The 27,666-nt window shown below is 37.4% G+C and overlaps 1 protein-coding gene and 1 pseudogene across 5 annotated transcripts in view; both read right to left on the reverse strand.

Moving 5' to 3' along the window:
* The window catches only part of EDA (ectodysplasin A), a 415,885-nt gene that overhangs the window by 279,917 nt on the left and 108,302 nt on the right, over nucleotides 1-27,666 (reverse strand). The gene's annotated exons all lie outside the window — the stretch shown is intronic.
* On the reverse strand, nucleotides 9,590-11,649 carry LOC145713526 (chromobox protein homolog 3 pseudogene; annotated as a pseudogene).

Consider the following 27,666-nt stretch of genomic DNA (forward strand, 5'->3'; position numbering starts at 1 on the left):
ACAACAAAAAAGGAAAACTAACAGTTTTCCTTGGTGTCTTTTTCTTATTATGTAATACCTTAATAGGGAATTTTCATTAAGACAGAGAGTCTCAGGAGCAAGGAATGAATGGAGGTGGCAGTGGTAGAAGGAAAAAAAATAAGGAAAGATAAGAAGAGATCTACAAGTAAGGTTCAGTACTAGGCCAAGGTACCATCAGAGAGGAAGGACAAAGAGGAATATAAACTGTCTTTTGAGGGGCACCTGGGTGGCTTGGTCGGTTGAGTGTCCGACTTCAGCTCAGGTCATGATCTCACAGTCCGTGAGTTCGAGCCCCGCGTCGGGCTCTGTGCTGACAGCTCAGAGCCTGGAGCCTGTTTCAGATTCTGTGTCTCCCTCTCTCTGTGACCCTCCCCCGTTCATGCTCTGTCTCTCTCTGTCTCAAAAATAAATAAAAACGTTTAAAAAAAATTAAAAAAAAAAACTGTCTTTTGATCTTATCTCATTATCTTCTCAGCTCAAAAAAGTCTCTTATGCTCACCTCTCCCTTTCTGGCTAGCTCATCGCTTGTCCCTATTATATCTTTCTACTGATACCTAATCAAGATTTATTATAGCAGAGTCTCCCCATAGATTCTGGCAGGTCAATGTTAGTCTGGTTTTTGAAAGGAAAGTTCAATGCAGTTGGCAGATGAAATGCAATTGAAGTCTAAAGTCTCAAATCTCATTGGCTTAAATCTTATGCCTGATAATCACTCATCATCATATCCTTTTTAGTCAGAGGGCACTAAAGCTAACTGACGCATCAGGCAGAGAACTCCAACCATGCTGCTCTAGGGAAATTTGCATAATGTACCTAAAATACCAGGGGCTGGCTTCAGTGCTCACAAGCGCTATAACCAGTGAAGCCTCTCTAGTGCTAGGTCCAAGTATAACATATCAAGCCACTAATTGTTTTCATTTACTGAGGCTTTTTAAATGTTTAATAATTTACTTTCATTATACTGCCAGAGGTCACATAAGGGAGAAGCTGCAGCATTCTGTAGGCATAATTCATAGCTTTCCATTCAATCTAGATACATCAGTTGCATTGTCATATTTTCAAATTGATAAATCTGATTATCTTTAGAGAGCATACCACTTGCTCCCTTCAGAAAACATTTTTCTTATTTATCAATAAACATCTCAGAGACGTTTGATTGCCCACCAAATGTAGGCTCCTGTAATAGACAAAACAAACAAACAAAAAAAAACGGAAAGCAAATTTCTCTCCTTCTCAAAGGTCAGTCTAAAATATAAACAATGACATACTCACTTGCAAATCAAGACAACTACCAAAGCCCAAGAGCTTCTATGAAATCTCCTTCACTCTCAAGGAGGCTTGGATGCCCTGCATATTTTTAGAAAATACTTTCATGCCTTCAATGTATTTATGTAAGGGCATCAGGAATTTTATTCCGCCAATCTGCCAATCATCTTTGTAATTCTTATCTGTCATCATTGGTTCCAACGACCATCAAACCAGAAACTTTCTCTCAAAGCCTAACTCAGGGCCATAAGATTCTAATATCACAGCTTTACTTTCCATAGGCCGCAGCAAATCCAAACTCATTCCCATTTTTCAGGGCATAAGGAGATATGCAGGTATTTCTAGCTAAAAATAAAAGTAGCTTCTTTGTCCCAAAGTACCTATGCAAAAGAATAAACACCCTTCCTTACTAACACCAAGAAGAATACAGTCTTACCTATCAACATCTGACAGGTCAAGCATTTCAGTTATGGACCCTGCTGAGTTCTAATGATAGTAACTTTTATTAATTTCATCCTTCAGTAGAACATAAAGGGAAATCATCTTTCCTCTTCCTTATTATTTCCAACCAGTTCAGTCTGCTTAATGAATGTACTGATTAGTTACTGATTGTTCATCATCTTTAAAATTAATTTGAAAAGTAGATTTGGAAAAAAACATCACTTGTGTTGGAGATAGACTGGGTGCTCATGAAATGAGCACTCACTGAATTATGCACTCACTGTTACCAAGTGTCACAAAATGTTTTATTCTGCCAGCTGGAGACACAAATTTCACACTGAGGAGTGCAGTGCTTCCTATAGGAACAATCCCCCTGTGGAGAGTCAATAAATCTTTATTAAAAGCCTTCCTTCCAGAGGGAAAAAGGGAGAGACAAGTGAACCAGGAGAGGGCTGGTTGAAAACTTCTGTGGCTGTTTCTGGAGAGAAGACTTATTGGAAACAAAAGGGAATGCGTGTAACCTTTCTAGCAGAGGGCACTGGAGACTGGGAGAAGTGGCCACAAATCATTCTGGAATAAAGGGGATTGGGCAGTAATTTCAAGACTTTGGCAACTAGATTGCTATGCACCAGAAATACACAGCCTCCTATGTGTATTTCCCTGTTGCCACCAATAGCTTCTGCTTTTAAAAGAGTCAAGAGTTATATAGTAAACATATCTAGGTAACTTATCCAATACTTTAACTACCCAGAAGTAGCCAATAACCTACAAGACAGCCAATAATATACATTCTAAGAATGATCAAACATTAAGACATATATCCTTTGCTCATAAAAATATAGCATAACATAACATTAGGGTTAGGTTCTCATAAGAGGATTGCCTATGTGTTCAAGGTATAGTCACTCTTAAAATTGTGTCTAAAAATAACAAGCCTATTTATCTGGTCCCAGTGGCACAACTGATTTGGAATGAGGAGCTGCCAAATACACCAAATAGTAACAGCTGACATCAGTGGAAGAGATTATACAACTATAAAAAGCAGATATGAAATTTAAAAAGCATAGCAGTCTGGGGACATTTAGTGTGGGGGAAAACAGTACTGTTCCTATCAAATGTCCCCACTGGAACAATTATAGTTAAGACAAAGCAAAAACTTGAGATTCATAATGTTGGCAAAACTCTAATCTTGTCCTGATTTTGTCATCCTACTGGATCCTACTTTACACCAATAGCTCCAAACAGAAGGACTTCTTGAGGTGGTGTCAGACAGTGGAGGGAAGAAAACAAGGCACTTACTCCTCATATGGCTTTAGATGTACCGGTTAAGCAAGTTTCAGATAGTTTTGGTCTGAAAATTTAAAATTTAAAATGTGGATACTTACTATTTCCCTCACAGAATTGTCATAAGGACAAAATAAGATACTGTATGTAAAACACTTCATTAAATATAAAGTGTTAAAAAATGGTAGCTTTCCATTTACTTTGTTCTGCTTAGTCCAAAATACAACTATAAGAATCCATAGTGGTTATCTTGCCCTTTTCATAACTTTCTGTGATTTCTCGTTTAACACATCTCTCCTCCTCTTATATTTGTGAGGGATTATGATGCCATCATTCTAGGTAAAACTGAACCCAACAGGCATCCTTGATTCCTCCCTTTCCATTCATATCTAAGTAATGACCTTGGCCACCTCTTTAACCCCTCCTATAGCTTTCCTTTGCCTTCCATTCACTTGGATGCATCCTTTTCCAGACCCTCAGAGATCATCTCTAACTGGTTTTCTTATATCTAGTTTCTTGTATCTAGTTTCTAGTTAAGGAAACTTTCTTATAGCTGTTCTAAAGACAGCTTCAAGTAGGTCATCCCCTGGATCAAAAGCTTTCACTGACTTCCCAGTGCCTTCAGGATAAAATCCAAAATCACCAAACTGGCATTCATAAAAATCCATGGGAAGAATTTCTCAGAGGTCTCAAAAAAATCTGTGCTTGCTTCTTCTGAGAAATTGGTTCATTTTAATGTCAAGAATCTCTGCATATCTTATAGTGAATATTTCCCTCTTCGTCTGCTAAGACACTCAGAGCCAAACTTAGATTACAACTATAAAGTCCCCAATGCTGTGTACTTAGTTAAAACCTTACTGGGGTGCCTGGGTGGCTCAGTCGGTTGATTTCTGCTCAGGTTATGATCCCAGGGTCAAGGGATCAAGCCTTGTGTCAGGCTCCACGTTGTGCACGGAGCCTACTTGAGATTCTTTCTCTCTCTTCCCCTCTCCCCTTCTCTCTCTCACTCGCTTTCTCAAAAAAAAAAAGTCCTTATTGTGGCCTCATTTCAGTTTCTTACATTTATTTTCCCTTCACATAAATTTCTTTGTCAATTTGTTCATCCTGTCATTGTATTAGTTTCTCAGTAAACCAACTCAAATCCTGTTAGAATGAGGTAGAGTATAAAATGATATTGTGAGACTTAAAACACTACATGACCATATGAACAAAGGTGGAAAAAAGACTGGGTAGCAAGAGAGGGAGCAGGAATGAGGATGAGAATGATCTTCACTGATGTAAAGGTATCAGTTCAATTGTAAGAAAACTAGAGAGAACCATTTGGGGAACATTTACTATCAGCATTTGTAATAAGCTAACAGAGAAACAAATGAAACATTTACAGTAAGAAATCTATTCTTGACAACATCTCTGAAAATAAGTTCTACTGCTAACCTTTTGTCTTAAAATATATTACTAAACGAAAATGTAATAAAGTCAAAGCTAAACAGAATATGATGATGACTTACATTTGTACTGCTTTGCTGCTTACAAACCCCTTTCACATACAGTATCTCAATGGGACCATTCCGGACTATTCTTTGTTGTAGAAGCCATTCACATTGGCAAGAAGCTGTTTCAAGCAGCATTCTCCATATCTGGGTTATTAAAGATGTGGTACATGCTGTAATAGAAAGTCGTATGGTATGTTGTTTGTCCCCTCTCTCTAAATCCTTCTCTACTGGCATGTCATCTTGTTCTTTAAATCACCAAGCTCTATCATGCCAATGTTAGTCTGATCTCTTTACCCATTCTTATTTTGAGCCTCTTTTTAGACATAGGATCCAACCCTCCTTTCCTTGTCCTCATCTTCCAGCCCCAAAGAATAGCTTTCCACTTCTTTGCACGCCCAGACCATTCCCTCTCAAACCTCTACCTTTCTAAAAAGGCATTTATTTTTTAAGCATTTCAGTTATGAAGACCACCCACTATGGGGCTCATTTACTCTTCTCATTTTATATTGTGCTGCACCAACTTGTATCTTTAGACTGTAAGCTCCTCAGTGAAAGGATTTTCTTCTTTGTTTAGTGCAATCAACCTATTGTAAAGTACTGTGTATACTTACAGACTATCACTAATGCGGTTCTTCCTGGGTTTCACTGGAATTATCTACTTAGTCATGTGATTTCACTTGGCCATCATTTTTCTTCCACTGAATTATTTGGGGCCCTCTTCCAGATTTTTTTAAAGTAAAAAATTAGCACTTTCTGCTTTCAAGAGTGCGATAAGCTACACATTTGAATGTACATGCTTCATCCTGCTTTATTCTATTTCTTACAGATAACAATATCAAATTAAATACCTTCCAATAGTCTGCTACAAAGGCAAAATACAAAGCCATTTTCCTTCTGGCTAATCTACAGATAATCTTATTCACTCCTGCTGTACAGAAAAATGACAACAGTCCACCTGGAATTGAATATATTCCAGCTATCATTAGTTACAATGCTGTATCAGGGGAACAATGCTGGCAAAAAAAATAAAGTCATTAATTTCCCTAAAACAAACAGAGGGGAAAGACAATTTAAGATACACAGAGTTACTGCATAATAAATTCCATTTTTTCAATTAATGCAAATATTTAATGACTTAACATAAAGTTAAAAAACCAAAATGCATTAGGGTTGCCTAGGTGGCTCAGTCAGTTAAGTGTCCACCTTTGGCTCAGGTCATGATCTCATGGTTCATGAGTTCAAGCCCCACATCAGGTTCTATACTGACAGCTCAGAGCCTGAAGCTAGCTTTGGATTCTGTGTCTCCCTCTCTCTCTGCCCCTCGCCACGCTCAGATTCTCTTTCAAAAAATAAATAAACATTAAAAAATTTTTTAAAAAATCAAAATGTATTGGAGGATAAATAGATTGGACAGTACATAAATTGTTGTGTGGAACCAAGAGTCAGATATAATCCCAAATCCCCTTCAGCAATTAGTTTCATAAGTTATCAACATGGAGAGAAAGATGTCTCTACCTTTTTTGTGTGTGACAAACTTGTCTGAAACTTTTGCTCAAAATATATTTGCTCAATATAGATGCTGTTCCTAGGTCTAAGAAACAGTGAAAAAGCCCAAATGTGGGCAATGGAAGAGGGAAGGAGCAAGCAAACAAGAATACTCCATAAACTGTGATTGTCAACTAGCTCTTACAAAGTATACAGGAGTAATCCCTTGGCACTGAATCTTCTTTCACTGTGAAAATCTAGTTCATGTCATTGGAGCTTTCATACAAGGTCCGTATTTCATCCAGTTCATGGGCAACAGTTTTACTCTCCACCCCACAGGAATTTTTGGCTTATGCTCAATTATCTGGATGAATCACAATGCCTAATCCTTACTCTTTGTGTATACACATGGAGATGGACACCTTTTAAACACTGTACCCGACATTTGCAAGTAGTCTTAAAGAAAACTTCCAAAGAAGAGCATGTAGTAGAACTGGAAGGATACAAACATGAATTATTTTAGCATCTAAAGGACATTTCAGTATAAACCCTACTTCTGAGTGATATACAACAAAAATGCAAATAAATTGCTTGAGAATTATGGCTCCATAGCCAAAAAATGCTATTAAGTTTATATCTGTAGCCACATAAAGAGTTTATCCCATAGAGAGACAGCCCATATGGAGATCTTTGCACAAAGATCCATCAAATCCTGGCAGTGAAAACATATCAGGACAGGTGTAGATCCTATCTCCAATGCCCCTTAGTGAGCATTTCACAGGTGTGTGGCTAATAGAAAATATGTTGACAGGTGAAGTCCAGATGATTAAAATTTGGATTAAAGTGATACCTTAACACCTTATCTACAATAGCTTTATTATGAAATTTCAGCTTTCTGTTTGTAATGCTTTGCAGTGCCCCTCCAGGCAGAATGAAGAGTGTAAGAGTTTCTTCCTTATGGACATGTTTCTGTTAAGCAGCTAACATAGTATCTGCTGGGATGAAGTTAGAATATCTTTTCATTATAAGGAAAGAACTCTAGACTACAATAAGTCAAATGTATACCAGATGATAACGTTCTACCTCCTAAAAGAGATGCATTGGATGAACATGCTTTAACCTTGAATACTCAGGATCATACAATCAATACTACTCAAAAAAAAAAAAGGCGATTTCATGTTCAACTTTGGAATTAAGTTGGCTAAATAAATGTTAACTGTGAGGTATCACACTTGACCAACCAAGTTTGGTTAGCACTCTCCTTAATTAATAAATTATTTGCAGCAAACCCTTTAATAACTAAGGAGACATAGCTTAACTTATTTCTTCTGAATTTAGCAGCATCTACCAGGAATTTCTCATGGGCTACATTCATAAAAATTAGAAAATCAAAAGGACCAGGAGACTAACACATACTGGGAAAGAGAAAGGGGACTCATGTGAAATGCAAGTAAGAGTTCACTACCAATTGTTCTCCCTTAAACTAACCCTCCCATTCCTCTGGTTTGACTGTGATTTTTTAAAATAATTGGTGTATTGCTAGAAATCACATTCTTAACCCACAGGACCAGAAAATGAGAGAGCTCACTTCATGCTGTTAATGGTAAATTAGCACATGATCACAACCTACCAGTAACTAGGGAAGTTTACAAAGCAAACCTCTCACACCTCTTCTAGAGTTTTCTACTCTTCTTCCTTACACAAAGCAGACATAAAACCAGATATTTGTATTATAAACAAGCTGTTACAAAATCAGAGCCCCCCAAAACCATTTTCTTCTATAGGTTTATTTGTAGTAATGTAGTCCACTATAGTCACTGCAAACAAAGCACCATTACTATAGAGCCTCCAAGATGGTATGGAAATATCTTTGTCTTTGTAATAGGATTTTACTTGGATAAAAGGAAAGATGTCCTGAACAGTGAAAGTCCTAAACACAGAAATGACTTAGAAGGAGGTTACAAAATTTCATTCCCAGGGGCCCTTTATTTATTTTAAAAGAATATAAAACTATTTATTGACCACCATTTACCAGTATTTACAATAAAGTTAACAATACATAGTTGGATAACATTCTGATTATTACAAAGTTAGTGTTTTTCCTGGTTTCTGCTGAACCAGTAACTCAAATACTAAGACTGAGCCTACATGTAAGGAAGAATTTGGGGTAAAGAAAAAACACGCAACTCAAAGAATTTAGAATACAAAAGTTTGTCGACCCATTTATTCCAGCAGGTCCTAAATTGCCAATATCTGATTATGATTAGGTTTCCATGAAGAATGTCTTAGACATTCCATGAATCATGATCTTTTAGTCAATACAGCACAAAGATTTCCACTTCTTGAAAAGGAATGGTTCAGTAGAAGGAACCTTTAATGTCCATTAACTAACTTTCACTTACCTAATTAAAACAAACAAGGATTTGTCTAGTTTTCTCATTTGCGTGGGGAGGTTGTTGGTAGTGATAAAATTTTCCTTTCAGGATCTTGCAAATAAACTTGCATTTATATCACTCTAGATATGGAAATGGATTCTGATATGGCTGCTTTTAAATTGTTCTGTTTAAATTGTTTACAATATATTTAAATTGTCCAATTAATTACAAAATTTGAAAAGTTAAGGCTTCAGGAAAAATTTCAATTTAACTTTAAGTGATTCATTTCCTAGGTTGCTGAAAATGACAGCATCCAGAAACATGGGCTTAGCCATGATTATGAAATGCTGTTTTTGTTTTGGTGAATGTCCAAAAAAAAGGAAAGGAAAGGAAACCATTTACGTTTGTATTTTTATGTATACACACAAAAACAACCACAAATAAGCAAAAACCCAGATGGCCCTTAGGCATATGGGAGTAAAACACAAATTCTTTTTTTATTTAATGTTTATTTATTTTTGAGACAGAGTGCGAGTGGGGGAGGGGCAGTGAGAATGAGAGACACAGAATAAGAAACAGGCTCCAGGCTCTGAGCTGTCAGCACAGAGCCCTACGCAGGGCTCAAACTCATGAACTGTGAGATCATGACCTGGGATGCAGTCAGATGCTCAAATGACTGAGCCACCCAGGTGCCCCGTAAAACACAAATTCTGATTGAGTAATGACTCTAAACATTTTCCCATGGTCTCAAATATTCTTTTCTGATGAAGGAATCAACTACAGAAAACTTTCATTGTTTCAAAGTAACCAGAGATATAGACTGGAAAACAACAACAACTCCTCCAATACTACTTCAAATTGAACCTATCAAAGTTGATTTTTGTTAGAATATTATTTCTTCACACTAATAAATCAAAAAACCAAAACCCAGGAGCACCTTAGTGGCTCAGTAGGTTAAGCATCCAACTTTGGCTCAGGTCATGATCTCTCCTCTGTCCACAAATTTGAGACCCACTTTGAGCTCTGTGCTGACAGCTCAGAACTTGGAGCCTCCTTTGGATTCTGTTATCTCCCTCTCTCTCTGCCCCATCCCCACTAGCACTCTTGTTGTCTCTCTCTCTCTCAAAAATACATAAACATAAAAAAAACCCAAAACCCAGATTTTATATATATATATATATATATATATATATATATATATATATATATATATATATATATAAGTTATTGAGCATCATCTTCTAAACAAAAATGCCACCTTAGTCTGTCCTCATAAAAAGCAATTACAATTTGAGGACATTTGATGTTTGCCTCTTTTGCCAGCACCATGTCTACCTCATCTCTTTCCATTTCATGAGAAACATTAATTCTCCACTGCTGCCTGTGGCACCAATTATTCATTCAGGATTTATCAGCAGCATCTTTTTTCTCCTTTGATTTGCTATCATCAGATTGTCAGATACAGATTTTCTTTTCGTACAATCTTTTTCTTTGTCAGTTTTTTGAAAATTAAGGAAATACTTAAATTAATTCTGGACAATCTAAATTTTTTTCAGGTTCCCAAGTATTGCCAGCATTTGTAAATCCCTTTCACTTAAGGAAATACTCCACCTTCCCATTCACTACATATCATTTCAGTACATTTCAGTACTTTTCTTCAGGCTCTGCCTCTTACTTTTTTTCTCTTCTCATTCTATTTCTTTCCCAATTTTTGCAATGTAGTTTTATTGGAGGCCATTTTTTATTGCAGGCTTGAAGAGCATTTATTCACTGCCTCTGAGCAGTTCTGGGTCCCTGGTTTGCAGCATCTCCCCCTTTATTTATTTTTTAATGGACCTTTTGTCCAGCAAAGACTTAATTTTTTTTAAGTAATTAAATGTGTAAATATTTTATTTTATTGCATCTTCATTTTGAGATGTAATTAGAAAGATTTCTCCCCATACACAGATTATAGAAGAATCTACCCATATTTTCTTCTAATTCTTCTGTTGCTTCAAGATTTGCATTTAGATCTCTGACCAATTTGGACTCTGTGGTATCTTTTCCCAAGTGGCTATTTTGGTTATTTATCAACGTATAACAAACTACCCCCAAACTTAGTGGCTTAAAATAATACCCACTTTATTAGCTTCCATAGCTATGTATGAAGATTTGACTCAGCTGAGCAGTTCTGCAAATCTTGCCTCTGGTTCTCTTGTATAGTTGCAGTACTTGGTGGCTGGGGCTGGAGTTCTGTAAAGGCTTGATTTAAATGCTGGGAAGGTGGGGCATCTCTCTTTCTGCATGTAGTTCCAGGTCCTCTTCTCTCCAAGTGGCTTCTCCATTTAGTCTTTTCTTCCTTTTTCTTTTCTTTTTTAAACAGCTTTTATTGTGATTGGCTTCATATACCATAAAATTCACCTATTTGTAGTTCATACATTTCAGTACAATCATAGATTTGTACAGTCATCACCACAATCTAATTTGTAAGTACTTTTAACATCCCAGAAAGAAACCCTTCACTCATTAGCAAGTCATTCCTCATTTTTGCTGCAACCCTCATCCCTGTTCCTGCCTTAATTACTGATCTACTTTTCTGTCTGTATGAAATGGTCTATTCTGGATATTTCATAAAGGAATAATACACTACTTAGTCTTTTTGACTAGTGTCTTTTACTTAGCATAATGTTTCAAGATTCATCCATGTTGTAGCATGTATCAGAATTTCATTCCCTTTTATAAACAAATAATAATCCATTGTATGGTGACATCACAATTTGTTTACCCAGTCATCTGTTGCTGAACACTTAGGTTGTTTCCACTTTTTGGCTATCATGAATTATGCTTCTATGAAATTCTTTGTAAAGTTTTTGTGTGGACATATGTTTTGATTTCTGAAGTATATAACTAAGAGTGGAATTACTGGGTCATCTGTTTAGCCTTTATTTTTTAAATGACATTAAAATTTTTTTGCATCATGATAAGTCTACTCTTTACTCCTCATCTCCTATTACCCTCAATCCCCTACACCCTTCCCTCTGGTAACCATCAGTTTGTTTTCTATAGTAAAGAGTCTGTTTCTTGGTGTGTCTCATTTTCCCTTTACTCATTTATTTCTTAAATTCCATATATGAGTGAGATTATATGGTATTTGTCTTTCTTTGACTTACTTCATTTAGCATTAGTCTCTAGCTCTATCCATATAGTTGCAAATGTAAAGATTTGGTTCATTTCCATTGCTGAATAATATTCCATTGTATATATATATATACCACTTCTTTATCCATTCATCTATCAGTGTACACTTGGACTGCTTCCATAGTTTGGCTATTGTAAATAATGCTACAGTAAACATAGGAGTGCACGTGTCCCTTTGAATTAGTGTTTTTGGGGGCACCTAGTGGCTCAGTTGGTTACACATCTGAAGTTTTGGGTTAGGTCATGATCTCATGGTTCATGGGAATCAACCACAGAGCCTGCTTGGGATTCTCTCACTCCTTATCTTTCTGCCCCTCCCCCACTCATTCTTGCATTCTCTCTCTCTCAAAATAAATAAATAAAAATTAATTAATTAGTGGGGGGTTTTATTGGATGAAATCACAGTAGTGCAATTGCTGGATTGCAGGGCAGTTCTATTTCTCACTTCTTGAGGAAACTCCATACTATATTCCAGAGTGGCTGTACAAGTTTGTGTTCCAACCAACAGTGCACAGGGTTCCTTTTTCTCCACATTGTCGTTTCTTGTGATTTTGATTTTAGCCATTCTGACAGGCATGAGGTGATATCTAATTGTAATTTTAATTTGTATTTCACTGATGGTGAATGATGTTGAGCATCTTTTCATGTGTCTGTTGGCCATCTGTATGTTTTCTTTGAAGAAATGTCTATTCATGTCTTATGCCCATTTTGTAATTGGATTATTTGTGTTTTGGATGTCAACTTTCATCAGTTCTTTATATATTTTGGATATGAACATTTTATTAAACACGTCATTTGCAAATATCTTCTCCCAGCCAGTAGCTTCATTTTAGTTCTGTTCAATGTTTCCTTTGCTGTGCAGAAGCTTTTTTCTTAATCTTGATGTAGTCCCAATAGTTTATTTTTGCTTTTATTTCCCTTGCCCCAGGAGACATATCTAGAAAAATGTTGCTACTGCCAATATCAGAGAGATTACTATCTGTGTTCTCTTCAAGGATTTTTATGATTACGGGTCTCACATTTAGGTCCTTACTCTATTTTGAGTTTATGTTTGTATGTGGTCCAACTTCATTCTTTTGCATGTGGCTATTCAATTTTCCCAACATTCTTTGTTGAAGAGACTGTCTTTTTTCCATTGGATATTCATTCCTCATTAATGAAGATTAATTGACCATATAATTGTGGGTTCATTTCTGGGTTTTCTATTCTGTTTCATTTATCTATGTGTCTATTTTTGTGCCAGCAGCATACTGCTTTGGTTACTACAACTTTGTAATATAACTTGAAACCCAGAATCCTGATGTCTCCAGCTTTTGTTTTCTTTTTTAATTGTTTAATTTTCCCAGGCTTGATCTCATGACCCTGGGCCATGACCTAAGCTGAAATCAAGAGTCAGACATTCAACCAACTGAGCCACCCAAGTGCTCCCAGCTTTGCTTTTCTTTTTCAATGTTGATTTGGCTATTTGAGGTCTTTACAAATTTTATGGTTGCTTATTCTATCTCAGTTAAAAATTCTGCTGGTATTTTGATATGGATTAAATTAAATGTACAGATTGCTTTGGGGAGTACAGACATTTTAACAATATCTGTTCTTCCAATCCAGGAGTATAGATGGAATGTCTTTCCATTTCTTTGTGTTATATTCAATTTTTTCATCAGGGTTTTATACTGTTCAGAGTACAGGTCTTTCACCTCTTTAGTTAGGTTTATCCCTAGGTATTTTATTGTTTTCGGTATAATTGTAAATGGGACTGCTGTCTTAATTTCTCTTTCTGTTGCTTCATTATTGGTATAGGAATGCAGCAGATGTCTGTACATTGATTTTATATCTTGCAACTTTACTGAAGTCATTTATCAGTTTAGTCGTTTTTTGGTAGAGTCTTTTGGGTTTTCTATATATAATCACATGTCAAATGCATATATACTTCTTTTTACCAACTTGTATGCCTTTTATTGCTTTATGTTGTCTTATTACTGTGGCTAGGACTTCAAGTATGATGTTGAAGAAAAGTGGTGAGAGTGGACATTCCTGTATTGTTCATGACCTTAGAGTAAAGGCTCTCAGTTTTTACCCCTTGAGTATAATGTTGTCTGTTTTTTTTTTAACGTTTATTTATTTTTGAGAGACAGAGAGAGACAAAGCATAAGCAGGGGAGGGGCAGAGAGAGAAGGAGACACAGAATCCGAAGCAGGTTCCAGGCTCTGAGCTGTCAGCACAGAGCCCAACAGCTCAGAGCCCGATGAGGGGCTCAAACCCTGAACCTTGAGATCATGACCTGAGCCGAAGTTGGAGGCTTAACTGACTCAGCCACCCAGGAACACCTCTTGTCTGTTTTTCATATAAGGCCTTTATTATGTTGAAATACATTCCCTCTAGACCTACTTTGCAGGGGGCTTTAATTATGCATGGATGTTATGCTTTGTCAAATGCTTTTTCTGCATCTATTGAAGTGATCATAAGATTTTCATCTTTTCTCTTATTGATGTGACATATCACGTTGGTTTTTTGTGAATACTGAAGCACACTTGCATCCTGGGAAGAAATCCCACTTAATCTTATTGTATGATTTTTTAAATACGTTGTTGGATTCAGTACTAATATTTTGTTGAGGCGTTTGCATCTATATCTGTGACTTAAAGGACTTAAAGGATCTTACAGGGGCACCTGGGTGGCTCAGTAGCTTAAGGGTCCAACTTCTCTCAGGTCATGATCTCACAGTTCATGAGTTTGAGCCCCAAGACAGGATCTGTGCTGACAGCTCAGAGCCTGGAGCCTGCTTTGGATTCTGTGCCTCCCTCTCTCTCTGCCCCTTACCTGCTCACACACTCTCTCTCTCTCTCTCTCTCTCTCTCTCTCTCAAAACTAAATAAAAATTTTAAAAATTAAAAAAAAGGATCATGAAAAATTTCATTCCCGGGGCCCCTTAAAAATAAAGGATTCATCTTTCTAGAAAGGTTTAAGTAGAGTTAAGACTAGAAGGAGGAAGATGGATGAGACCTCTCTAAACCCATGTAGCCCTATAACTCTAAAAAGGGCCTTAACTCTGTGAACTCCACAGATGGAATAAGATAAATGTGCCACTTATAATTATTATCCTGATCCATCCAGAGATGCTGACTTTTGCCATTTGATGCTCACAAAGCACCACTCAGTATAATATACAAAGAATGCCATTATGTCTTTTGGATGGGAATACTTGAGATAAAATGGGAGGAAGGAGAAAATGTTTTGGTTAAAGAAAAAATTATGTATAGCAATAAAAACTTTGAGGTCACTTCTTCAAGAGAAAAATAAATTATCAAAGTTTTTTTTTACTTCACCCTTTCTCATTACAGAAGTGATAGCTCCATCTCTTCCAAGAAAGAAAGAAAGAAAGAAACAAAGTAACAAAGAAAGAAAGAAAGGAGAAAAAGAAACCTCTAGAGAGTGGAATTGTTTTTTAATGGACACATTGGGAGTTATATTTAGCTTTGGTAAAATGGTGATTTTCAGGGACTAATATTCCATTAGACCTAATGTCAGCATGGCATTGTTTCTATTGCTTGTATACAGTTCAACGTTCTTACAGAATCTAGGGATTCTTCACCTATCTCCAGGCCTTAAGAGGTCTACATTAGTTCCTGTCTTGTAGCCAGAAAAAGACTAATCAAGTCATAACAGGCACCCCTGGTCCTACTTCAAAGCGACTCTAAACCTGTGTCTCAACTCCCAGTAAGTTGCTTTTATTTTTTGTCCTGCCTACTCTACCCAATGACCCAGTATTTAGGGCCAGTCTTATATTTATTGATAATCCTCCTATCCAAGTGCTTGTTTATTTTATGTTATTTAACAAACACTAATATGGATGTTGTTTTAAGCATTTTATAAATATCAATACATCTAATCATCAACACAACCTTATAAGGGAAGTTCCATTATCTTCACTGCATACATAATAACTTAGGCTTAGAGAAGGTTAATTGACCCAAAATAATGCTGCAAGTAAATGGTGGAACAGAGCTTTGAATCCAGGCATCTCAAGAATCCATGCCTTTAGCTACTATACTATGCTGTCTTCACAAAGGATACAGTCAAATAATGGTTGTTGGTTTATCAGTTACCCTAAAGATCCTCTGCTTTTTTTTTTTATTAATTTTTTTTAACATTTATTTATTTTTGAGACAGAGAGAGACAGAGCATGAACGGGGGAGGGGCAGAGAGAGAGGGAGACACAGAATCTGAAACGGGCTCCAGGCTCTGAGCCATCAGCACAGAGCCCGAAGCGGGGCTCGAACTCACGGACCGCGAGATCATGACCTGAGCCGAAGTCGGCCGCTTAGCCGACTGAGCCACCCAGGCGCCCCGCTCTGCTTTTTTTTTAATGTAATAGTATCAAAACTGTAATTCCTTAAAGGCAACCAGCATAACCAATGATAACACTTACAAGTATCACATGACAGGCCTTTTTAGCACAGTCCTTAGTAATATATAACTTTGCATACCCCTGGAGATGGGCAGATACAGAACTTTGCAAATCATCTTATTTCTCTGCCTTTACCTAATCAACTCTTTTGTAAACAGAAGACTGTGTTTTTCATTTCCAAAGATTTTTCTATTATAAGCTTAACAGGTGTTTCTATGGAGCTCAGTAGCCTGAGGGCTAAAATTAAAATATTTGAATCACAATGAAGGCAAAAGGAGACATCAAACTCCCCCCCCCAACCCCACTCAAATACTGAATCTCCAAGCTTTCCAATTCTTTCTTGTACCACCTAAATGCTCCCCCCAACACAGGCATAGGCTAAGGAACTTCCTACCATCAGTCTCCTCCAAGGGGCTTTCATCCTCCTATATATGCCCTCCTTACTGGCATGGTAGCTGTTGACGTGACTGCTGTTAGTCTATCAATTCCTAGTCTCTGTCAGTCTCATTTGGGCTTCTACTTTTCAAAATCACTGTCTCACCTGTTAATCCTGACGACCACCTTTCCAACACCTATTTTGAGTTCCCCAAAATACTAAAACTAGAAAGACAGGAAAGCCTTAATTTTTTCCTTTCCTCTATCTCCATATCCAATCTATCAGCAAGCCCTGTTGACTCTATCTTCAAATTATAACTCAAATCCTCCCACTTCTCTCATTCTCCATCCTTATCATCTTAAACTAAGACCACATACATTATCTCTCCCTAGGACAAAAATAGTTGCCTCCTTGATGAGGGAAGTCAAGGCAAGCTGACAGGGCACAAACACCTCCCCCCCCCACACACACAAACAACCAGGGGGGATATGCTTGACATTCCTCCACACTCCTGGCTGCCCAAAAACAAAGAAAAGGGGAAAAACAAATGGTTAACCCTTAGAGATCAAAGTCCTGCAGGAACTAAGTCTCCATCACCTCTCCATAGTGCTGTGGTGAACAAAGGCAGAAGGAAATGACACAGAGAACTAAATTTCCTTATAACCTGCAGCCCATTGACAAATACTTGAGGCTGGCAGAGTAAAATGTTTCTCTAGAACTCCCTACTGTCTTAATGCTAATGCTTTGCTAGAGGGAAACCACCTTAGCTTGACAATAGCTAGGCCTCCAGTATCCTGTGAGTTTTCTTTAGCATGTGAAAATCTCCCTGGAAACGTCCCCTGGACTTTACCTCCCCCAATGTCATAGTATATAACCAGTCTCTCCTCAAGGTCCCAGGGAAGCTCTTCCTGACCACAGCTCCTGTCTCCATGTTTCAATAAAATCACCTTTTTTGCATCAAAGACATCTTCAAGAATTCTTTCTTGCCATTGGCTCCAGACTCCACAAACCCCACTGTCACCTCCAAAAACCTCATCCTCCTTAATAGTGTCCTGGCTTCCACTCTTGACTTCCCACAATCCAATGTCCACTCTGTAGACAGTAATCTTTTTAAAGTACAATCTGATCAATCGCATTCCTCCTTAAAATTTTCTGGTGGCCTCCCACTAACCTCAGAACAAATCCAAATTGCTTACGATGGCCTATAAAAGCCACTCTGAATAATCTGGCCTCTGCTGATGTTTCACACTACTCATATTTTCCCTTGGGTTCTAAGAAAGACCAAACTCTTCCTAATCTCAGGACTTTTGAACTCACCTTTTCCTTTACCTGTAGCAGTTGTTCTCTCCTGGCTCTTTGTGTGGCTAGATTTGTCTCCTCGATAAGGCTCAGTTTAAATGTTATCTCCTCCAACATGCCTTCTAACCATCCTATCATAACTATCTTTCTCATCATTATTTATCTTTATTTTATTATGTGGATTCTGTACTTCTTCGTATTGATTACCATCTGACATTTTCTTAACTATTTTTGAAATTTGTTGCCTGTCTCCCCCTTTCTTCATCCAGACGTGGTGCCTCTCTTCAATTTTCTTTCTGGTGGCAAAAGAGGGGAGAGGAACCTCTTCTTTTCCTGTCTGCCTCTCCTTGTCAGACTTAAGACTTTTTTTTCTCTCCTCACTCCACTTTTTTTGCTCCCACTCCAAGCCAGATTTTGTATCCCCAAGACTCCAACTTGTACCCTCGTTTCTGCTCTGAAAACGAGCATACTGGAAGTCACAAAATATGTCTTGTAGGCTGAAAAGAATTTTAAATCATAATAGAAGTCTGAAGAAATCCATCCTTTCCCTTATTAAAATTATACCCAAATCTCTTAGAAGACATAATAGGAAGAAAACTAGATACAGGAGAACAGAAGTTCAGGTTGGGAGTGGTGGCTGATCTTCGGAGTCCTGAACTGTAATCTCTATGTAGAAAATGTCCCTAAATTACCAACCTTAGAAGATCTGGGTGATTTCACTAATGTAAGAGGACAGTTTCCTTAAAAGGCCCACTTGCAACATTTCCATGACAACCTGAAGCAAACATGCTTCTTGCTTAGTGTTTACATAAAGTAGAGGCAGCTACAATACAAATAATGGGGGAGACAGAGAGAACAAGGGACAAAGAGAATTACAGGGGAGACCGAGAATGAGAGAGAGAGAGAGGATGAGAGACAACAGAAGAAAGAGAATGAAAAAAAAACAATGACAGAATGAATGGGGAAAGGGAAAGGAAGAGAGGAGTAGATCTTGGTTTTCATAATTTAGCTTCTATGACTGAATGTTTCTGGGGTACTCCATGTTTTGGAACACTGGTAAGTCAATTCCATCAGTGAGGTTGTGAGGTTTCTTCCTTCTTAATGAGCAACGACTACTTTGATGCTCTAAAGCAAAGGGGAGCCAAAATCAAAAGATTTGAGAGATCAATGCCATGTATTTGGGTTTTTTTCTTTTTGATAGCTCTGATTAAAAGTTAATGAAAGACAGGAGGCAGAACCATTAGCTAGGAAGATCACCAATTTTAAATAGCATTAACTAACTCCAAGAACTGCTGATCTATTGGTGCAATGGCTTCTAAACCTTTCCATCAAGTTTTTTCTTTATTCCCCGCCCCCCATAAAAGACCCCATTTCTGAAAGTTTTAACCTCATAGACAAATGGCATTTATTAATTAATCATTTTTTAGGTTTTATCAATTGAAAACATAGCTACTCAATGGAACTTGTGATCAGTGTGAGATAATGAGTATTATCACAAGCTGACACAATTCAAGGTAAAGCATAGAAACTGAAGATGTTAATCAGAATGTGAGAACTGCTCAAATATCCCCATTCCTGCCCTTCATAGACTCCAGATGAATTACGTGTGATGTAAACAATCCTACATAGCTCTCCAGTGAAACAATAATTAAGTGATGGGAAAACACATTCATTGAAAAATGATCCAGAAGACCCTAGCAGGGAGAAAGAGAAGCTACTCACAGGGTTGGTGCTATGTGGATGCCACTTTAGGCAGAGTGAGAGAGGAAAAAAAGATCATGGACTATAGAGTATGCAGATCTGAGGGCTCACTGCCAAATTCTACAAGAATATATCAGCTTATACACTGAAGCAAGTTATTAGGTTTTAAGTTATTTATACAGAAATAGGGTGATATCATCTATTTTAAAGCACTTTTATGAGGATCAGAAGTATATAAAGCACCTAGCAGCACTATCCTCCCACCCCCCCAACCACAATGACTACAAAGTCTTTTTGCTTAACCTTTTACAATCCTCTTTTCTTGAAGATCACCTGCTGGCTAGTAAAACCCATGTGTGGATACCATTCAGGGGTTGAGTTCATAGCACTTCTTTAGCTTCTTGCATTCTTTCATCAAAATCTTATCTAACACAAGACCTTTAATTACTTTGTTTCCCCTGTTAACCTTTGGGGTACAAAGACATGCTGGAGTATCTTTATGACATTGACTTTAAGAGTTCATGAAGTAGAGGCATGCATTAGATAGCTATGCTATGACCAAAAATTCCAGTAATAATTCCAAGTCTTATGGGAAGCACAGGACTTCAGAGTAAGACATCCAGGACCAGAATTCTATATCTACTCCCAGCTTGCTATGCAATCTTGGAAAAGATACTTCATCTTTTTGAGCCTCAGGTTCCTCCTTAGTAAAATTGGAATATAATACCAATTCCAAATGTTTCTATAAGAAGTAAATGAGATAATGCATGTAAAAGGTATAGCACAACGCCTGGCACACAGACATTGAACAACAGATTGTCAGTTTTATTAGAATACCACCTTGATATGGTGAAGAGCATTACAGTAAAGCACCAAATGCACTGTTCGCCCGACACAATATGTCACACATACATGGAAGGTTTGAGGGCTCAAAATAGAGTATTAAAGTCAACAGGAGACATCTACTTGCTTTCTTCATCAGATAGTATGAATACCACATTATTTGTGCCCAGATAAGTAATTAAACTTATTTTTCTTTAATGTTTATTTCTGTGAGATTGAGAGACAGACTGAGTATGAGAAGGTGAGGGGCAGAGAGAGAGGGACACACAGAATCCGAAGCAGGCTCCAGGCTCCAAGCTGTCAGCATAGAGCCTGCCGTGGAGCTTGAACTCATGAACCATGAGATCATGACCCAAGCTTAAGTCAAATGCTTAACCAACTGAGCCACCCAGGCACCCCTTAACTTCTAACACAAAAACAAGATTCTGGGGGTGCCTGGATGGCTCAGTCGGTTAAGCATCCGACTTTGGCTCAGGTCATGATCTCATGGATTCTGAGCTCAAGCCCCCCCATTGGGCAATCTGTTGTCTGTGCAAAGCCTGCTTCGGATCCTCTGTCCCCCTCTTTCTCTGTTCCTGCTTGTGCTCTCTCTCTCAAAAATAAATAAATATTAAAAAAAGAAATTCTGGGAATATTATATAACAGTCTCTAAACCTGGTGTCTCATAAAATGTCTCCATCTCAATGCAAACTAGCACGGCCACTCTAGAAAACAGTATGGAGGTTTCTCAAAAAGTTAAAAATAGAACTACTCTATGAACCAGCAATTGCACTACTAGATATTTACCCAAAGAATACAAAAATACTAATTCAAAGTGATATATGCACCTTGATGTTTATAGCAGCATTATCCACAATAACCAAAATATGGTAATAGCCCAAATGTCCACCAACAGGTGAATACATAAAGAAGATGTGGTATTTACTGCTAGGAATTTGCCCAAGGAATACAGGAGTGCTGATGCATAGGAACACATGTACCCCAATGTTTATAGCAGCACTATCAACAATAGCCAAATTATGTAAAAAGCCTAAATGTCCATCAACTGATGAATGGATAAAGAAGATGTGGTTTATATATACAATGGAATACCACTTGGCAATAAGAATGAAATCTGGCCATTTGCAGCAACATGGATGGAACTGGAAGGTATTATGCTAAGTGAAATAAATCAGTAAGAGAAAGACAGATACCATATGTTTTCAGTCATACGTGGATCCTGAGAAACTTAACAGAAGACTGTGGGGGGAGGGGAAGGGGAAAAAAAAAGTTACAGAGAGGGAGGGAGGCAAACCATAAGAGACTCTTGGATACTGAGAACAAACTGAGGGTTGATGGGGGTTGGGGGAGAGGGAAAAGTGGGTGGTGGGCATTGAGGAGGGCACTTGTTGGGATGAGCACTGGGTGTTGTATGGAAACCAATGTCAATAAATTATATTAAAAAAAGAAGATGTGGTATTTATATACAATGGAATATTACTCAGCCATAAAAAATAAGGAAATCTTACTATTTAATAAGTCAGTCAGAGAAAGGCTGACATGAATTCACTCATGTTTTGTTAGGAAATGAAACAAATGAACAAAGGGAAAAAGTAGAGAGGGGGGAAAACCAAGAAACATATTCTTAACTACAGAAAACAAACAGATGGTTACCAGAGAGGAGGTAGGTGGAGGGATGGGTTAAATAGGTGATGGAGATTAAGGAGTACACTTGTTGTGATGAGCACTGGGTGTTGTATGGAAGTGTTGAATCACTTGTACACCTGAAACTAATAGTGCACTGTATGTTAACTAACTGGAATTTAAAATAAAAACTTAAAAAAAAAAAAGTCTCCATCTCATATAGCATAAAGTTCAAGTCCACTGATTTCAGACCAGATGGAAATACAACACATTTCCAAAATTAGCCACCTTAACTATTTCCAGATCTTCATAAAATAGAAATAGGCCATGGATATTCTGCAAATGCTTGGGTTTTGAACATATCCACCTACTCTTGGGTTAATTACCCAAAGACTGTGGTCAGTTAACACTATCATTGTTATATATCAATTTTTTTAATCACATAATTTTAGAGATTTACTAGCAACATTTTCACTTGGATTGTGGTGAAAGAAGGCATTAGAAATAGAAAAGACAAGTAATATCATGGTGTGACACCAAAAGTACTTAATGGAAGTCAGAAACTGACTTATTATATAGTATGAGCCCAGGGAATCAGCTCTACAGACCTAATGCTGCTCTTGTGCAAACTAAGTGAATCAACATAGGTGTTCTCTAACATCTCAAAGAGTCTGCCATCTTAAGTTTGTATATTAATACAAATAAATGAGTTTATACACATAAAATTCCAGCTGCTGTATTGTGTCTAATATTTAATTACAAATACTAGGTATTTTGATCTAGTACTCTTCTATATCCCTTCCACAAGTAATGCCTTAGGCAATTTCCCCAGTGATATATTCGAAATGAAGATAGTAGTAGTAATAGCAATAGTAGTGAAAACTTATTTCAACTTCCTACTGGCCATATCCTGTCATAAACACTTAACAAGCAATAACTCACTTAATACAATCCTAGAAGGAAGATACTCTTATTATCTCTGCTTTGTAGAAGAGGAAGATGAGGCACAGAAAAGTGAAGTGAACTGCCTTAAACAGCCAGAAATAAAACCCAGAATTGTGGTTCTTAATCACTGTGCAAAAAGGAAGTAGCAGAAGAACATTGGAATGGGAATTCTACTTCCAGCCAAGATGGAATAAAAGGGACCAGATATATTGTACTTCCTTAAGTGACTAGAAAACCAGGGGGGGGGTGTAAAACAACCTTTCTCAGATATCAGACAAGTAACACAGGACTGTGATCTCCCCCTGCTAAAAGGAAAATAAAAAAGGTAAGTGCAACATTGCCCCAGTTTACTGTATGGAGGCAGTTTCCATGACATGGTGCAAGGAGAGGGAATTCAAAAAGAGATCAGGGAATTGAAGAGACAGAGAATAGAGTTCAGAATGGCCAATGTGGTTTGAAATTGTTGAGGAGAGTGAAGGACAAAAGGGAGCTATATAGAGAGTATGAGCTCCAAAGACCTACAAAGATGTCTCTTTGAGTCTCTGGCTGATTATGGAATCTATATATGCATGAGAGAAGCTCATGAAAGCTACTGAAGCTACTGAAATCTGAGATGAGACAGGAACGATGAAATGATGAGAAAGGAATAGAATGACTTACAGGATAGTGGCATGAAGAGCTTGGCAGACTTTAAACCCAGTAAAGAACCATAATTAGTTAAAATTATAAAAAAGTAACAACCACTAAAGTTCTTTGGAAATTTTCCTAAGGACACACAGCAAACCAACAAACATTTCATCAAGAAAATGCACTAAATTTTGGTAAGAACAATGACAGTCTGTTGCTTTTAAGACATGATCCATTCCCTGCCCCTACCTGACAGTCCCCCAATTCAGTGTGACAGAAGCTACATGGGCAGTTGCAGCCAACTACCTGGGATATTTCCCCCTCAACTCAAAACCTAGGATTACAATCTCACATGGGGTATACCAGCATACCCACATTAATCACCCCCAACCCTGTGTTTCAGAAGCTCTAATCTGATTGGGCATGGCTGAAAGGACTTAGGACCCCTTTCCTCTACTCAGCTACCACTCATGGGGCAGGTATGACAGGCCAAGAATACTGGGCCTCAAATGCCCTCACCTCAGCTTGCTTATAAGATGAGGTTCCATACCAAGACAGTAAAGTCAAGAAATCTAGAAGCTACCACCTCCACCCAGAACACTGTGAATAAACTAGGGATATAACTGAGAAGCAGGTCACTGTCTTAACATCTAGCTCTTGAGTAAAGGAATAGATGTTTTCCCAGCAGAACAGGAAGGCCCTAAGAATGGAGAACTCCAGAACTCTCCCCAAGGTAACTGATTTTATTTTGAACAGAGCATGAGGAAGTTCAAACCACAGAGTGCTATGAAAAACAGTGGAGATTTCGCTGGTAAGCACTTAAGAAAGGACTGGTTGGCCCATGATAGCAAAACCATACATCAGCTAGAAGCTGAAAAGAGAGAACCAAGAAAAGATGTAGCTAAGAAGAGGCTTCCCAGGGTCATAATATATCTCAAATACTGGTCTCAAAACTACCCCTGCAAAAGGACCTGAATTTAATTAGATCAGATGGAACAATTTATGCCCCAGGACATTGTCAAAACAATACAACAACCAGATGGCAATTAATGCTGATTGTACCAATAGAGACAGACAACACAGACTAGAAAAAGACAATCAAATAGATTTTGCTAAAACCACTGCCATCCCAAGGTGACTATCCACACACCAAACCTTATTCCCTGTGAGGAGACATCAGAGGCTTTATACTTTGAGGGAAATAGATTTTAATGAACTAGTACAGCTAAATCACTAAGCAAATCAACAACAGACAACAAGAAGCCCAGGAGGTGGTGGGGGGGGGGGGGGAGGGCTGTAATCAGTATTCATGTTTCTACAATTATTTATCTAAAATGTTCAATTTTCAACAACAAAAAAATACAAGATATGCAAAGAAACAGGAAAGTGTGACTCACACGGGAAAAAATAGGAAACAGAAACTGTCCTCAAGAATGATCAGATATTAGACTTTGCAAATAAAAATTTCAAAGCAGATAGTGTAAATATGTTTAAAGAACTAAAGGAAACCATGGCTAAAGTAATAAAGGAAGCTATCATAACAATGTCACATCTAATATAGAAGCTAAATACACAGAATTTTAAAAACCCAATGGAAATTCTAGAGTTTAAAATAATTGAAGTGAAAAATTCACTAGAGGTGTTACATATAGATTTTACATATAGAAGAGTGAAATCAGTGAAATGAATTCAGGAAAGACTAGGAAGTAGTACAATCCAAAGAACAGAGAAGATGAACCAAAATGAACAGAGCCTCAGAGCAATCAATGCAGGACTCCATTAAATAAGCCATCATATATGTAATATAGTAATAGAATGAGAGAGATAGAAAAAAATATTAGAAACAACAATGGCCAAAAAACTCCCCAAATTTGGTGAAAAACATTAACCTACACATACAAGAAGTTTAATAAACTTCAAGTAAGATAAAGGTAGAGATACACACCCAGGCAAATAATAGCAAAATACTGAAAGACAAAAAACGAAAATCCTGAAAGCAGCAAGAGGAAAACAAGTCATCACAAAGGAGGGAACCCGCTAAGTTTAACAGAGAATTCCTACCACAGACAATGGAGGTTGAATAGCAGTGGGATATTTTTTAAATATTGAACCAAAAATGGTCAACCATGAATCTTCTATCCAGAAACACTATTCTCACAAATGAAGGTAAAATAAAGACATTTCCAGGAAAACAAAGACAGAGAATTTGTTGTTAGCAAATCAGCCGCACGAGAAATGCTAAAAGAAGTTATTCAGGCTGAAAGAGGGTGACCCTGATGTTAATTTGATCCTACAATAAAAAACACAGAGCACTGGTAAAGGTTATTCGATAAATGTAAAAGGCAGTGAAATGTGTATTTTTCTCATTTCGTTTAATTAATTTGTATGAAAATATACATTTTATGGAATTGTTGGGCATTTAATATATAGAAATATAATAAGTTTGGCAATAACAGCACCAGGAAAGTGGGTGAGAAGAAGCTGTACTGAAGTAAGGGAACGACATCATATGGGAACGAAACTATAGGAAAAAATGAAGCAAATAAGTACAGTAATAGAAAGACTAATATGATCAACTCTATAAATATATACTTGCATTTGTTCTCTTAGCTTCTTTAAAACTATAAATGATATAAGATAGTAAATATACTAACGTATTGTTGGATGTGTATCATATATAGATATATAAGAAACAATAATAGCACAAAAAGGGGAGGCAGGGTAGAACTATACACAGGTAAGAGGTCTATCTCTGACAATAATTAAATTGGTAAAAATATGAACTACATTATGATATATTAAGATATAATGGTGAGCTCAAGCAACAACAAGGAAAGTAAAAATATAGTAGAGGGGTGCCTGGGTGGCTCAGTCGGTTAAGCCTCCGACTTCAGCTCAGGTCACGATCTCGCGGTCCGTGAGTTCGAGCCCCGCGTCAGGCTCTGGGCTGATGGCTCAGAGCCTGGAGCCTGCTTCCGATTCTGTGTCTCCCTCTCTCTCTGCCCCTCCCCCGTTCATGCTCTGTCTCTCTCTGTCTCAAAAATAAATAAACGTTAAAAAAAATTTAATAAAAAAAATAAAAATATAGTAGAAAAATCATAAAAATAATTAAAGTATTATGGTAGAAAATATTCATTTAATGAAAAGAAAGCATATAAATACAAACAGAGGGGGAAAAGACACAAAACAGAAAACCAAAAGTAAAGTAACAGGCATAAATTCAACTACATCAATAACAACATTAAATATGATTTAAACAATCAAATAAAAAGTGAGATTGGGGGGCACCTGGGTGGTTCAGTCAGTTAAGTGTCTGACTTTGGCTCAGGTCATGATCTCACAGTGTGGGTTCGAGCCCTGCATCGGGCTCTGTGTTGACAGCTCAGAGCCTGGAGCCTGCTTTGGATTCTGTGTCTCCCTCTGTCTCTGCTCCTCCCCACTCGCACTCTGTCTCTCTCTCTCTCTCAAAAATAAATAAACATTAAAAAAAATTTTTTTTTTAAAGTGAGAGATTGTCATACTCTATTGAAAAATAAGATCGGGGGCGCCTGGATGGTTTAGTCGGTTAAGCATCCCACTTTGGCTCATGTAATGATCTCATGGTTTGTGAGTTTAAGCCCTGCATCGGGCTCCACACTGATAGTGCAGAACCTGCTTGGGATTCCCGACCCCCACCCCACCGGCCTCTGCCCCACCTCTCACTTGCACACACACACTCTCTCTTAAAATAAATATGTAAACATTTGTTTAAAAAGCTTTAAAAATAAGATTCAATTACATGCTGTCTACAGGACATTTACTTTAGATTCAAAGATCTAAATTGGGTGAAAGTAAAGAATGGAAAAGATAAATGATGCAAACAGCAACTATAAGAAAGTTGGAGTGGCTATACTAATATCAAACAAAATAGACTTAAAAAAATTATAAAAGATAAACAGGGACATTGTATAATGATAAAAAGGTCAATCTGTCAGGAAGGTCATACCAATCATAAACCATATATGCACCTAACAACAGAACTCCAGAATACATGAAGGAAAATCTGACAGAATTGAAGGGGAAAATAGGCCTTTCAACAATAATAGCTGATGCCTTCAATATCCCACCTTCAACAATGACTAAAACAATTAGGCAGATCAACAAAGATATAGAGGCCTTGAACAAAACTATAAACCAAATACATGTAACAGACATAGATAGATGACTCCATCCCAAAACAGCAGAATACACATTCTTCTCAAATGTACATGGAACATTTAGACAACATTCCAGGCCACAAAACAAGTCTCAATAATTTCTTTAAGT

The sequence above is a fragment of the Panthera onca genome, chromosome X, assembly GCF_046562875.1.
Source record: "Panthera onca isolate mPanOnc1 chromosome X, mPanOnc1 haplotype 2, whole genome shotgun sequence".
Taxonomy (NCBI): domain Eukaryota; kingdom Metazoa; phylum Chordata; class Mammalia; order Carnivora; family Felidae; genus Panthera; species Panthera onca.